This window comes from Lissotriton vulgaris, chromosome 10, assembly GCF_964263255.1.
Source record: "Lissotriton vulgaris chromosome 10, aLisVul1.2, whole genome shotgun sequence".
Lineage (NCBI taxonomy): Eukaryota > Metazoa > Chordata > Amphibia > Caudata > Salamandridae > Lissotriton > Lissotriton vulgaris.
Window position 1 is genome coordinate 922541370 of NC_141698.1, and position 11652 is coordinate 922553021.

The window sequence follows — 11652 nt, forward strand, 5'->3', positions numbered from 1 at the left end:
AAAGGTGTGGGCTCTCATCATTTGGAAAAAAAACTGTCCTGAACCAATGAAAAGTGTTATTTTCAGGTCACATGACCAGGGCTTTCATCATTTGGAAACCAAAACTGTTTTGCACCAATAAAAAGTGTTATTTTCAGGTTACATGACCCGACGCGCTTACACGACACACCCCCGGGAGAGCCCGGGGGCGCGCCACGGGGCGCTCCACGGGACGCGTCGCGTAAGCGCATCAGATGCTTACGTTGCGCGATCGTATTCGCTCGAGTACTTCCGGGTTCGCTTACGCCGTGCGTATCACGCGGAAGCGGCTACGCGATGTGTCATGATGTTTTTGTTCGCGGCAATAGCGCTAACGGGACGCTCACCAGTACGCGACCCGGGGCGCTCCGGAAAAATGCGCTTTCCAGTGCGCACACCGTGGCGCGCACCGGGAGCGCACAAGGGCAAAAAAAATAGTATTATATAAATATACAATATAGGATTCATTATAAAAAATATTACATTTCATAGGTTTGAGGCCCTATATATAGTTAGGAATTAGCATTTAAAAAAACCTATGAAATTCACTGATAAAACCATAGGTTTCACACCAGTTATAGTTAGGAATTAGCATTTAAAAAACCTCTTAAATTCACTGAAAAAAACATAGGTTTCACACCAGTTATAGTTAGCTGGAAATTTTACTGACATAAAACCATAGAAATTCCAACGTTATAGTTAGTTGGACTCACTATAACAAGCGCGCCTGCAATGCACTGCTGATGACGTCACATATTACATCACCCATGACATTGTCAGTGACATCACTCATGACATCACTTATGACACCATCCTTGTGACAGAGTGACAGACCTCCTTTTAGTGTAATGTAACCCTTGAAATAGATATTCAAAAATAGAAACTAAAATTTTCAAAAAAATGGAGATACCATACCAGTTACAACAACCAATTCAGTAATTCCACCATCTATATACACATCCACTCATTTACAAACAGTTCTATATAGTCACTCATACATATACTCACTCATCATATGTAGTGATACATCTATACATCCTGTTATACACCGACAGTCATCCAAAAGTTACTCACACACATACTCACACATGCAAATAAATTATTGAACATCCATTTATTTGCATATAAAACTATACACACACTACCTCTTTACTTCTAAGGAAACTTACACATACTTACTCTCTTAAACAATCACTGATATAAACATATACTTATTTAAACAGGAGCTCTTACAATCTCTTACTCTCACATATACTCACTTATATACATCAAAACTCACATACACTAGATTAAAATATATGTTGTTACTAAAAAACACAATAGTGAGACAGTCATTCACTCACTAACACACACATATACACACTCATCCACCCATACAGTCCTACGCATATGCTGTCTTCAAAACACATACAAACAGTGAGTCAGTCACCAATCCATGCACAAAGTGAAACACTGATACATATATTTCAATATTTAAAAGTTACTCGCTAATATATGTATTAAATCAAATACACTTAATAAGGCAGTTAACCAATCATTTTTTTAAAAAAACATCCATTTACACACCTATTTAACCATTTATTCTTCCATCAACCTTTACAAATACAAATATTAAACATATTAATTTTAAAGAAAGACACACATTCACTGGCTGGTGTCATCAGTGATGTCATGAGTGATGTCACTGACGATGTCATGAGTGATGTAATATGTGACGTCATCAGAAGTGCATTGCAGGCGCGCTTGTTATAGTGAGTCCAACTAACTATAACATTGGAATTTCTATGCTTTTATGTCAGTAAAATTTCCAGCTAACTATAACTGGTGTGAAACCTATGGTTTTTTCAGTGAATTTAAGAGGTTTTTTAAATGCTAATTCCTAACTAAAACTGGCGTGAAACCTATGTTTTTTTCAGTGAATATATATATATATATATATATATATATATATATTATCCACCAAATTGTTCATTTGCAAGTGCACACTTTACACGGCCGCTGCAGGACAGCGGAGATGAACATCCCCACAATTAAATTTTCCACCAAGAAAAGATTAATGTCCGCACTCGCTCAATCCATTAAATTGGGTTTATTTAACAAGAGATATATATATATATATATATATATATATATATATATATATATATATATATATATATATATCCAACACTACAGGAACCCTTTCGAATCAGAGCCACACAAGTTAAAGCTCACGTTTATTGGGAGGCAGCCTGCCAGCAGGAACCATCCAAGGAGTAGCAATGGTCAAATAAAACGCCAGACGCGTTTCAAGGTTAGTCCTCTCTTCAGTGGCGTTGTTGCTAACTGGCCGTGAAGATGCTGTTAAAGACACACAAATAAGTTCCATCACCTGTCCCGATAGGCATGGCCTCTCACATGGCCTTGTGGGTGATGTAGTGCTCTTTTTCTTGTTATGCCCAATGGACACGCATTCTCAGTCTTTCACTCGCAACAATTAATATGCAAAGTCCAAGGCGGGACCTGCCCCGCTTTGTGGCAGTCACCCAGAGCTTGTACTGGCTCCCTCTCTGCAAGGTCACCAATAGATCCTCATTCTTAGTAGGCAGCGCCAGCGTGGTGCCACCAAAGATCCGCAACAGCGTTGGGCTCGTCTTCGCGACCGGAGAGGCCGCTACAAATCCAACACTACAGGAACCCTTTCGAATCAGAGCCACACAAGGGTAAGTTAAAGCTCACATTTATTGGGAGGCAGCCTGCCAGCAGGAACCATCCAAGGAGTAGCAATGTTCAAATAAAACGCCAGACGTGTTTCAAGGTTAGTCCTCTCTTCAGTGGCGTTGTTGCTAACTGGCCGTGAAGACGCTGTTAAAGACACACAAATAAGTTCCATCACCTGTCCCGATAGGTGTGGCCTCTCACATGGCCTTGTGGGTGATGTAGTGCTCTTTTTCTTGTTATCCCCAGTGGGCACGCCTTCTCAGTCTTTCACTCGCAACAATTAATATGCAATATATATATATATAAAACCTACTAGCAGTCGCCAGTAGAATAGATAGGATGTATTTTCCATAGGAAAAGCGTTTTTGCTTTGCCAAAAACTTTGGCGCCGGTTGACGAATCTTCGCGAAATTTTCAAAATGAATGGCCCGCTACGGTCAGCTCCTGTCTTGAAAGTTTTTGGGGTGATTCATCAAGCGTGGGCTGAGAAAAAAGGGGGGTCCCAAAATAAGTTTTCACTATGTTCATTTCCATAAGAACTTTAGACACTGCTACAGCCCGAACTGCTTAACGGAATTGCACCAAATTTAACAAAAAGGTAGCTTTTTGTCCAGAAAGCACTCTTTTGTTTAAATGGTGTAAATCAGTTCCGTAGTTGCTGAGAAATTCAAAAAAGAAAAATATCGATATCTGAGCACCGAGGAGGAGTTGCGACTCCTCCCGACCATGAGCTGACTTCTGATTGGCTGCCAACACTCCAAACCAGGAAGTGTTGGCAGCCATCTTGTGACTCGGTAGAATTGAGTCACAAGAAAACAGTGAAATAAAGGTGAAACACAAGAAAATGGAGCAGGGTAGAAACATCCTGACTCCCTAGGCCTGCTCATGGGGTCCCACAAGGACCCCCAGGGCCAACAAAGCATTTTTTAAATAATTTTGGCAGAGTTCGCACTGGGCGTGCAAATCCGGCTAAAATTATAAAATTGGCATGACCTCCTCTTTAAGGCCCTAGTATATAATAGGGCGGGGGGATTAAAATTACCTCTAAGTCAGAGGTACAGAAAGATGCTTCTTTAAGTAGTAGTCACGTTTGCAGAGTGGTAGAGAAAGGGTGCTGGGCCTCCAACCAGCCGCTACTTGTGCATGAGGGGAAACACATATCCCAAATAACTTAATCCAAAAACATGAATAGAAATTAGATCCTCTAGGATCCAGAGGAGCGACACAAATACACGTATTTTATGTTTTCGTAACTTATTGTCTTGTTTTAAAAACTCAAATGGATCACATATAAGAATCCTTTAAACCAAATAAAGAACTCACAATATATCGTAGCCCTGAAGAAGTCCGTATGAGGATGAAACGCGTTGGCGATTGGTGATTATGAACTTTAAGATATTGAGAAAAGAATAAAGATTTTCATAACTGCAATCAAAATACATCAGTGTTTCTTTACTTTTTGGGAAGATCTTAATATACTGTTATTAGAATGTTGAGTCTTAAAATCTGAGGAGTATAAATAGGTTCCATTCACATGATTTATTAGCTAAGTGCTGGGCCATCTCTTGTTCAAACTGTTCTAGTGGCACTTGTGTCACTTTTTTTGGAACATATGGAGGTCGTGTACCAAGCCCTAATGCACCATTAAATGTATTAATAGATTGAGCCTAGATAGGGTATTGCTGACTGGTGCAGAATCTTTAGCCTTGACTCTCCTCTTCCTTTGAATCTCTCACATGGGAAACAAGACACATTTCTTATATGGTGTTGGTGCTAAGCTCTAAAAGTTACTCTGCTTAAAAGAAAATTAATTTTTGTTAGTCCGGTGATTATGTTGCGCCAGTTGAAGTAGGCGGTAATTACCGGCACTCATTTTTAGGAACAGAGACAGTGCTTTAAATGAGTCAGTACTGTCTAGTACTGAGTACTAGCACTTTTTTATTTTGAGTGGGAGAGTTCCAGAACTTCTCAAGAGAAATGTAATAATTTTAATTGGAGAGTACCAGCACTTCTCAGAAACAAGCAGGTACTCTGGTACAGAGTACCGGCACGTCCATTTTTCCATTTCAAGCACTGAACGGAGACCTTTTCATCAGAATTTGACCCACAGCAAGAAGAAGAGAGAGATGCAGATAGACAGAAAATGGAGACAGAACAGAGAAGAAAATGCTATGACAAGGGTAGAAAAACAAAAATAGTGAGATAAAGAACCAAGTAGTATAGCGTGGTGGAAGAAAGCAGCTTGAGATGGAATTAAAACTAAGAAAGTTTACCATGTTGAAACTCAGAATGAATTCAGCAGCATGCGCAGTGGGCTCCTTTGAAAAACGCTGGCCCCCTGAATTTATATGTTGGGTACAAACTAAACACTGTTGTCTCATATCAATCATACAGCTTGTGTTGTAGGACTATTTGAAACGCTTAAACCCCTCCCTAGATCCCTGTCCGATGCATTAGCTGTCTGCTTGCAAGCAGCGTTGGGTGAGATTAATCTCTGTATTGCTCGGATCGTTTCAGACAGAAGCCCTGAACGGATGAAGAACCAGACGCACATGTTAATGGCAATGCTACAGAAATATAATTTACAATAACTGGATCTTATTAACCTGCTACTGGCTGTTTGCACTTACATTTCCCCTGGCATCTGTATATTGTGCTGCAAGTTAATTTAATGTAATTTGACACTGAATATTTCTATATGCACGCAGAACAGATCAGCCAGTGCAACTTTGAAATGACCAGCCACCACTGCAAAATGGCATTTAAACCTGGCCGCTGTGAGTTTACACCAGAAATATTTGGCCAACTGTTGCCTTTGCTCCTGAGGATCAGTACTTATGGGATGTTTGCTCTCATCAAACCAGGCAAGTATTTCTTCAAAGCTATACATCATTAGTGAAAAGTGAATGCAACCTGCCCGCTGGTTTTTCCATGGTAGATAGCAAGCTACACATGAGAAATGCCTTCTTGTTGTGAATTGTAATACAAGTGCATCGTTAAAATCTGTCATTTTCCAACTTGATAATTCCAAGAAACACTCATGCTCGTGATCAAACAGGCACACATGCGCTGATATAAATATTCTACCATTTTATAATGCATATTCCACTTTGGTGGAGACAACACATAAAGCAGTTCAAATACGAGACATTTGTTCAGAAGGCATTTGTCAACTCTTTAGAGCATGGTCACCTCGAATGAATGGGTTGACAACCCAGGCAGAGAAGGCAGTCAGACAGATTACCTCCCTGTGTACCCCGATACCCAGCAGAATCCCGAAGCAGCCTACAATGACAGAAGTTATGTACATGTGTGAAAAGGGTATCTCTTTCAGACATACCAGCTGACATGCGGGCTTGACAGCCAAAAGTAGTAGGGGGACACAAAAACCATGTGCATCCAGTCACGGGGCTGCCTCCAAGCATCTGTGCAAAGCTGTGAGGTAACAACCAGTGCAAGCTTTTGCGACCAGGTCCCTAGACCTACAGGCTTGGTCCCCTGTGGTCACGAGTGCTCATGAAGAGATGCAGCTGTTTCTTTGTTTGAAGAACATGTTGAGATGTTCTTTCAAGTTCCTGACTTCATTTGCCCTTTATTTTTCAATCTGCCCAATAGTTTTGTCTCTTATCTTTTTCAATATGCTTGTGAATGCAAATATGTCTTCTTCACAATTTCATGATGTTAATTCATGTGGAGTGCGGGGCACTCATCTGCCGTTTGAGCGAAAGTTGTTCTTTACAACATTGGTACATAAAACACATTCATAAATATTTGTCTGTCAGTTAGCTGGCTTTGAGAAACCAAAATTCATACAGCATGCTAGTCTGCCCATAGGCGTTAAGGCTGCAAATATGCACTTTAATTACAATTTGTAAAATATAATGCAAAACTGAAATGTTATGCACAATCGCCTAACAGTTTTCCTGAGAAGTACCATACAACCACCCAGGCTGAGAACAAGCAGCAGGCATGATTTTCACGCCAGCATCACAGACACACTGCATCCTGTCGGGCGGCCACATGTCACTTGAAAAGTACAGTTACAAAACAAGGGTATTTTAATTTCACACGGATTCACTCGAATATCTCTCAGGATTAAAGACCAGCTCCACGCCACCCGTGACCCGTCTCCAGCCCGCAGACCTCGGCTCACACCGAGGGAGTCCGATTTAATCACTCCGCCGACTTTAACGAGCAAAAAACGCGCTGCTCGCCTTTTACAGCCTCAGCAGCCGATTTCCCTTTTCAGCTGAACTTTCCCCCGCGACCTGAGACGCGATCTGACAGGTCTCGGAGGCCTGTCAGTCACATTTCCTGCAGGACCTGCCTATTTTTACTGCCCCCTTATCGGCGCAGTCTCCACAAAGCGTGCACAATGCAATCGTGTCGACAACCAGAGGGAACGTTCCTCTGATTCATAAATGCTAACTTAAATGAGGCGATGTGCATCTAACAGATGCAAGCATCACCCCGCGCGCCGGCTCCAGGCAGACCGCTAATTCTTCTCATTGATGCTTTCCAAGCCCAAGTCAAGGCTTCATTCATGCGCCTAGTCTCGTGAGCAGAGCGCCGGCGTCCTTGGATCCTACCTCATTACGTTCTCCGCGCGCCGCTCCGAGTGCCCCAGACCTCATTGAGAACTGCCTCCCTGCGCATCGGCGGGAAAGGGAAGTTGCCCCTGCTTCTCGGCTCCAAATTACATGGTTATGCTAAGCGCGCGTGGAGAAGTCAGCGGTGTTTTGAAACTGCAGAGAGCGAGGGAGAGAGAGAGAGAGAGATGTGATCAGAGCCCGTGGCGACACAAGTAGGAGTTTCTAAATATAGTAACTCAATAGAGAGGAAGAGTCTGGCTGAGCCAACAATCACGGATCAGTTTCACAACAAGCGCAGGGGCAGGAGGGCTGCCAGCGCCAGGCACGAGCCTGCTGTACTGTGCAGCGCTCAAGCATCCTACTGTACCACGCGCATTCTGCGCAGCGCACACGTGCCGCACAGAACTGCACACGCATTGTGGTACATTCTAGCATGTACAGCACGCCTATTGCACTGCCCTATTACTTTACAACACCTACGTCGTGCTGCAGTGTGAGTCAACACGCACAACAGCACACATTTTGCGCACAGCACGCACGTCTACTGCACACCCACTGTGGTGCACACACATTGCGCTATTATGCATACAGCACAGTAGACACACACTGTACTCATTACACAGCCTCATATTGGTCTACACACACTGTACAGCAGCATTGTGCTTTAAATGGCCAAGTATAGTCACTTCTTTTATTTTAAATTGCTCCTGCCACTTCTTGGCTCTGGAAGTAGCACTGCTAATGTGAGAGTGCAGGCACTTCTCTGTGAAAGGCAGACTTTAATAATATCTTTCTCTTTCACGCACTGCTACTACACAGCACACATTACCTACAATTGCGAGTTATGGAGTTTGAAAGTAACGCAGACTTTTATGCGCTAGTTTCGTTCCGCATAATTATGAGATGTTGGGAAGAAAGAGGAAGAACAGAAAGCACTTTTAATCACACAAATGTACACAATGCGGTACAAGCCAGCCTAATATACAAGCGAGTGGTCCTGGGTGCGATGCTAGGTTTTCTCATGCAAATGCCACCCTGGTTAACCCCTTGACTGCTGGTCCCCGTTGAAGCATGAATGAGGTGCCGCCTCAAATATCCCCACAGGTCAAATTCACACGCACTTCACGTTTTCTTATCTTTCAACCCTGGTAATGGCGCACCGGTAGTGGGTAAATACAATGGGCCTTATTTATGAAGGACTTGCGCCGCCGGTGCGTCACTTTTAACATGGGGAAAAAGTGACGCACCGATGGCGCAATGCTTTCATAAACGAGGCCCAATATTCCTGGTTTACGCTGTCCTCGGAGACGTTCCAACAGCCTGTAGTCCTTCCTGCAGGCGAGGACCCGCAGCGAGCAAAGATAGTGTCAGGTGCCCAGCTTAACTCCGAGGAGAAGCCGCCCTGGTGCTGCGGGTGAGCAAAGGGAAATTGGCCGGAATCTGAGGTGCTGCTGTGGGCCGCTTTTCTAGGCAGCATGGAGGCCGATTTGGTTGTGTTTCTGCTTTTCAAATTGTGGCAGTCCCTCAGTGGGGGGCTGATCGGCCTCACCGGAGGCAGACGGGCTTCTATCATCTCCCTTTTACCAAGAGAGTGGAGGTGTGATTCCCAGTCTCTCCCTGGGCCCGCTCATTAATGTATGCAGATTGAGCAGAGGCCGGGAGCCTGAGCAGAAGTGGCCTCACTTAAATTCAGGTGTGGTTCACCAGTGTGAACTCATTTGTGCACAGAGAGTCCTGGCAGCATTTGCAGTGAAGTCAAGAAAACATATCTCTTTTAGACAACCCTCCCTCTTCTTTTCATAATACTTAAAACACTGAAGCAGTGTGTTGCGAAAAGCCACAATCTGCAAATGTGGGCCACTTATTTTAGGGTGACCTGGACTATTTTGCATTCTAATCCCTCCCTCTTGGTCAGGGCACAAGTCCTAAAAAAGTAGTGGGGGGGGGGGGCTAACCTATTTAGGCAGTATACAAGTGACATCATGGCACACGACATGCGCGCGATATCACGGCACGTGACATCACGGCACATGACATCATGACGTACAACATCACAGGGCATGACATCACACATGGCATCACAGGAATTGACACCATAGAAAGTGGTATCACAAGCCACGACTTTACAGGAAGTGGCATCACGAGAAGTGACATCAGATCTAAAGCCTTCACATACATCTTTTGCAGGTATATCATGTGTATGTTTGAACACATTGAGAGGTTAATAGCACAGTGAGCTATGGAAGATGAAATGTGACTTCTAGACCTTGTTATCCACCAGTTTTATGTAACACATCCTGTACATTCATTTACAAACCTATATAACTTATTGTACATATAATATGCACGTGTTGATGCAAAGCTCTATGACACCCTGCATTGGGAAGATTAGGGCTATACAAGAAAAAATAGTGGTACCTAAATTATTTCAGCGCCTCCTCAGGTGTAGTAAGCTCTATATAAATATAAATTGGTTTGTGTAAATACTGGGAAAGACCAACACATCTGGCATTCTTACAGTGCCTGTACATCTCCAAAACAGGGACTGAACAAGGTGAAAAGCCGCTTCTCCTAAGTATGTGTGAAGTGCTAACAAAGTGGGAGCCTTTGTTCCCCCTGCGCTTCATTTGCATCAGGTGTGAGGCTCCTGATTGCTCCCAGCCAGGAGACTCGAACAAAAGGAGGCCTGATGACCCCTCAAATTCGGCCTTTGTTATGGGCCCAGCAAGAGTCTTAAATAAGAAATCCCAGTCAACACCTGCAGATCGTTGCCTGTTGCAGATGGAAAGCAGACAACATGCAGGCGTCGCTGAAAGTGTCCCAGTGTTTGGGAATTACACCAAGACGAGTTTGTCATGTTATTCAGTGGGGCCCAAATTTGTGGCGGGGTGGATGGCGTTCATCCTGTGAAAAAAGTGGGTGGGCGCCGTCTACCCGCTTGTACCCCCGACTCGTGCCCTGCTATTGTGTTGAGACGATATATCGGGTTGAGAATATCGACTTGCAAAAATATGGAGTCATAAATATCGTGCCATGAAAATATCCTCAGCAAGAATATTGTTGTTAAGAATAGCAATTTTATATCAAAGTAATATCGATTTTTAAAATATCGAAGTCAATATCTGTCAAACAATATAGTTTTTATAATATCATTTTTTAATTATTGTTATGTATTTTGGTCTATATTTTAAATGTATATGATGTAATTTTTTTGTATAATTATTGTTTATGTATTTTTAAATGTATTTGTTAAATATTTTAGTAGTTATTACATTTATTGTAAGTCATTTTTGTTATTTTTAGTACCATAGCGGGTTGTGGGTATTTAGGGGCACAGGGTGGGAAGTAATTTAATTATAATAAATTAGTGTTTACTTTTTAATTAATATTATTTTGTAATTAATAATTAATTATGTTAAATGTGTAATAACTTGTTTACATTTAAATTTTATGTTTAGGTAGTGGGGCTTATAGGGGTACAGGGTGGGAAGTAATATAATTTTAATTATTTGTTAATTAGTGTTAATTAATATTAAATATTTAATTGATAATTAATTATGGTAATTGTGGTAAATATTTTTTTAAATATCAATCAGGGGTTTGTAAAGCGCAGCTACTCACCCACAAGGGTCTCAAGGCGCTGGTGGAGGGGGAGGGGTGGCTCCGTTGAGTGCTGGGGTCATCCAAAGAGCCGGGTCTTGAGGTCCTTCCTGAACTGGAGCAGTGTAGGGAATTTACGGAGGTGGAGGGAGAGGGTGTTACATGACTTGGCTGCGAGGTAGAAGGACTTTCCACCTGTTCTGGTCTTATAGATGCGTGGGATGGTGGCCAGAGAGAGGTCAGCTGATCGGAGTTGTCTCTTGGGTGCGTGGAAGGAGAGTTGATTGTTTAGGTAGGCTGGTCTGATGTTGTGGAGGGCCTTGTATGCAAGAGTGAGGAGCTTCAAGGTTATTCTTCTTTCAATGGGGAGATAGTGAAAATCGCAGAGGTGTTGGGTAATGTGGTTGTGACGGGGGATGTCAAAGATCAGTCTGCCTGCGGTGCTCTGGACAGTCTGGAGTATGCAGAGTAATTTCTTCCTGACTCCGGTGTAGAGGGGTTTGCCGTAGTCCAGTCTGCCACTGATGAGAGTGTGCATGAGCATTTTTCTGGATTCAGATAGGCTCCATCTGAACGTTTTTCAGAGTAAGCAGAGGCTGTTGAAGCAGGCCGAGGATACAGATATGATCTGGTGGTTCATCGTGAGCGATGAGTCGAGTATGATTCAGAGGTTTCTTGCATGGTCTGTCAGGGTGGGGGGGGGGTTCTGAGGGTGGGGGAAAACCAGGTGTTGTCCCATGTG

At 42.9% G+C, this 11652-nt stretch overlaps 1 protein-coding gene across 3 annotated transcripts in view; it reads right to left on the reverse strand.

The window, feature by feature from the left end:
* HDAC9 (histone deacetylase 9) overlaps positions 1-7433 on the reverse strand; it is a 2124307-nt gene extending 2116874 nt beyond the window's left edge. For all 3 annotated transcript variants that reach the window (XM_086941890.1, XM_086941889.1, XM_086941887.1), the window contains exon 1: positions 7308-7433. The gene's annotated coding sequence lies outside the window, so the exon portion shown is untranslated. The remainder of the gene's footprint in view (positions 1-7307) is intronic.
* Between the last annotated feature and the right edge of the window lie 4219 nt (positions 7434-11652).